Genomic DNA, 4,578 nt, shown 5'->3' with positions numbered 1-4,578 from the left:
TATATATATATATATATATATATATATATATATATATATGCACAGGGACTAGGGGACAAATCATCTCCAGATTCCTGCACACAGAAGTTCTGTCCTTTCCCTTTTGATGTGATCTTTGAGGGAACTATTTGCAAGTAGCCAAGGGCAAAATCCAAGGGTCCTAGACCATTTCCATAAAGCACACATTTTCATTTTCTGTCTGAATTTAAAAAAACAAATAGCAACACACCAGTGCTTCCAAAGGTCCCTCATCAACTTTCCAAATCACTACATTAAAGTATTACAATTGTACAGTTAATGGACTGGTCTACATGTGCTCTGCTGTAACTTTCTGTGTATTTTGTATCACATAGATTATATATTGTAATGATGTCCTATGCAAAAAGAAAAATTAACAGAACTGTAAAATATATTGTCTTAACTTGTTATGCATGTTTAGTGATGTTTACATTTTGAAATAAAAATTTATAATGAATTTATCATTTTATTGGTCAGATTTCCTTTTGGGGAAGAATAGAATTAGTGTATGGGATATAAAATTAGCTGCTTTCTTAACTGAATAAATTTAATTTCTGTGTAAGAGGAAGAAAATTATTTGAAAATTTCTGGTTTAGAGACATTTTGTAGGCAAAATATAGATGAGGTCCCTTTCAGATCTAACTACTGATTGTAAATAGTGCTTCAGGGAAATTGACCCTTCTTTTCATGCATGAATTAAAGAACTCAAATATCACTTTACTTGTCATTCTAAAGAGAAAAAAATTGAAGGAAGAAAGAAAGGAAGGAAAAAAAGGAAGAGAAAAGACAGGGAAGAATCACAAGAATCACTTTTTTTGGAAAAAATCTTCCTTTAATGTAGGAAAGTATTTATACAATGTAGAAATAAAAATTACACACATTCACAGTTCAGGTAACAACTGAAGCTTGAAATTCTCTTCATTCATATATACAGAAAGACATAACATATTCTTCTACTCCCACTCCATCTAGTCCCAACTTCACCCCCTCCCCCCCTTAATCACCCCACCTGGTATAGTTGGAATGTAGTCTCCCCTAGCTGGAAAATTGAATAAAAATTTAATGAGCTAAAGTATTTCCCTTTTCAAAGCAGGATGCTGAGTGATTCTGAGGCCCATTATATGTAGCAGCTACAGCAGGAGGGAGGGGTGCAAAGAGAGGATGAGAGTGGGAGAGAGCTGCAAAGCCAGCACTAAATAAATGATGTCACAAAGCTAGGGGTCAGAGGGAAACACCCAATCCTAGTCTCACTGGAGAAGAGAGATGCCTCTGTTTTAAGGAAGAATTCCTAGGGCAGCAGCTAGGGTGGTGTCCCTTTGGTAACTGAAAGCAAGTTTGTTAGCCTGTTGACTGAAACTCCTCCATATCTTTTGGTAATTTGGATTCTACAAAACATTTAGCCAGTTCACAATGGGAGGGGTGTGACCAGTGGTGTGGTGGTAAATGTTTAACTGCTGGATCACTGAAAAACTGTAATGCACAACTTTGAATTGCTGATCCTGTTCTCTTTAGATTCCAGACTACTTGACCATACATCTCCAGGGTCCTTATCCAGGAATCATCATAGATGAAGATCTCCATTCCATACCCTCAAGGCTCTTTCATGTGATAATCTTGTAGCCTGCAACTCTGCCCACTAGGATTACTTGTCTGTGCCCCCATTCCCTAGAGTATACCCTGTTACTGAATTAGTGGCCACCAATGTCCAGTTGTATATGACTTTCTCATAGTGGATGGAGCCATCAGTTAAAAAGGCAAAATAGCATCCTATAAAAACCAGGTCTTTATAGGTAGAAGTTCATTGGACTAGCGGAAGAAGCAGAGTTCCAGAGTCTAGACTAGAGGCCTCAGTTTCTGGAATAGGTACAGCCTGTTCTGTGAAGGGCACTAATACCTCAGAGACCTGGGTAAGCATGACTTCAAATGTACCATTTCCATTTAATAATAGAGAACACTGGTGCCCTACCCATCTTGTAAAAGGGGACTATCTTGCATCATTCTATTCATGATAGGTAACTCTGGATGAGGTGTGACTGTATGTCATCATTAAATAGCAGCTAGAGATCAATAACAATTGAGCAACTACCTTTTAAAAGTGCTATAATGATATCAGATTGCTTACTGTCTCAGGGAGGGGAGAAGGGAGAGAGGGCAGGAGAAATAGAATTTGGAACTTTTAAAAAAAAGACGTGTTAAATTGTTTTAACATGTAATTGTGGGGAAAATATTATTTAAAAATTTTTTTTTATTTATTTAAAAAAAAATGCTGACTTTTCTCCTGGGGAAAAAAAAGTGGTATAGTGAATGGTCACTTGGGGGGCACTTGAAGATCCAGGAGGCTAACAGGAACTTATTCTGGCCATTTCATGGCACCTTCTAAAGGATCCATTCATCCTGACCTTTCAGGACTATGACCTCCAAAGGCATGGGCCCCACAGGGGCCTTTAGGATAGTCTGTTTTAGATCTCCCAGGGGTATAATCTCTTTTACCTTCCACTCAAAAGAGGCATAATTGTATGTGGCTTGGTAAGTAAAAACTATTAGGATACCCAGAGAGGGAGTATGGTAACCTGAACTATCCAATAAACCTCTGAGCTTTGGAGGTAGAGCCAAGATGGTGGAGTGATAGGAAGCAAAGTGGTAAGCTCTTCTCTAGGAACTTTTCCTAATAGATCCACAAAATGAATTAGACCAAATGCTGATGGGGAAATGCAGAAAAAGTCATGATGAGTTCTTTATCTAGCCAGCTTGACACAGTCTCATGGAGACTGCCCCATGGCAGATTGTACGAGGAGCACTCCAGGGAGTCTTGAGCACCAGGGCAAAAGACCCATTCTGGGGAACCCACAGACCTACACTAGGGAACTGCAATGGGAATATGTGCCAACTAAAAACTTGCTTGTCCTCTACTCAGTCCCAGGTCACAGATCTAGGGTAGAATGAGAAAGGAATCTATGAACCATGGTGGAATTACAGGTAAGGAGCCTCTGTGCTATTCATAAAAAAGGAGGAAGCTCGGAAGATAGCAGCAGCAGAAGTTCTGTGGCTTAGACCTCAGGTACAAAATAGAGTTTTGCTTCCAATGTCTAATTAAGCCTACAAAAGAATAATCAGGCTGGGAATCTCAGACCAAAATGGATCCTACTTCTGCAGCTCTGAAGCAACAAAGCTTTTCAGTTGACTGATGGGGCAGAGTTCAGCTCTTGCGGAAACCCAAACTCAAGTCAGGAACTTGAAGTGGGCAAGCAGAGAGCAATCAGACTTTGCCGTATATTAGACAATTTTGGGAGCATTGAAAGCTTGAAGCTTGCCAGCCTATCCATAAGATCCTCAAATAAAACAGCACTCAATACCCCAAGAATGTAGCAACAGGACCAGTCCAGAACCTTCAGACACCTCCAGAAGTGTGCCAGGCCTAGCCCTAACATCAAGTCCAAATTCAGGAAGTAGGCTGGAAGAATGGCAAACAAAAAAGAACTCCACCATAATGAACTACTGTGGTGACAGGAATGCTTAACACACAAACACAGAAGAAAAGAATGACTCCAAACCATCTAAAAGCATTGCCTCACAGAAAAAAAGCTCACAGCTTAAGCACAAACTCAACTAAAATTCTGAGAAGAGATGAAGCATCAGTTTAAAAAAGAGCTAAATATTTTTTTTTTGTAAATGGGATGAGAGTTCTTGAGGAAAAAATTGGAAAAGAAATGAGAGCAATGGAAGAAAGAATTGGAAATGGAATTACAGCTTAGCACAATAAGTAAAAAACCTTGACTAAGCAACAAACACCCTGAGAATTTGAGTGAACCACATTGAAGCCAATGACTCCGCGAGGCAACAAGAAATATTAAAACAAAGTCAAAAGGCTGAGAAAAATAGAAGAAAATACAAAATATCTCATGGCAAAAAAAACCTGACTTGGAAAACTGATAAAGGAGATAAAATTAAGGATCATTGGACTATCTGAATGTCATGACCAAAAGAAAAAAAAAGCCTAAATATCACATTTCTAGAAATATGAAAATTGCCTAGATCTCTTAGATCCAGAGGACAAAGTTTAAATGGACAAAATTCATCAATTACTTCCTGAAATAACCCTAAAATGAAAAATCCCAAGAATATCATAGGCAAAATCCAGGTCTTTCAGGTTAAAAATAAATTACTGCAAGCAGCCAGAAAGAAAGAATTCAAGGACCAAGGAACCACAACATGGATCACACATGATTTAGCAGCCACAGCTATAAAGGAGTAAAGAACTTGCAATATGATATTCCAGAAGGCAAAGAATAAGACTTTATAGCCAAGAAAAACTTACCCAGTAAATCTGAGTATAATACAATAGAGAGGAATAATGAATATTTAATGAAATAGAGGACTCCCAAGCATTCCTGATGGAAAAAAGCCAGAGCTATGGAGAAATTTTGAAGTACAAATACCAGAGTAAAGAGAAACATAAAAGCATTTTAAGAATTTTTTTAAAATCACAAACAGGAATGAACAATGATTAAATTGCTTACATTAAAATATGGGGAGATAATACATGTGCGTCTTCTGATCTCT

The sequence above is a fragment of the Petaurus breviceps genome, unplaced genomic scaffold, assembly GCF_028583685.1.
Source record: "Petaurus breviceps papuanus isolate PSGF00001 unplaced genomic scaffold, PetGlider_PUasm1.0 37, whole genome shotgun sequence".
NCBI classification, from domain to species: Eukaryota; Metazoa; Chordata; class Mammalia; order Diprotodontia; family Petauridae; genus Petaurus; species Petaurus breviceps.
The sequence above is the reverse complement of the archived record's forward strand: the minus strand, read 5'-3'. Positions refer to the sequence as shown.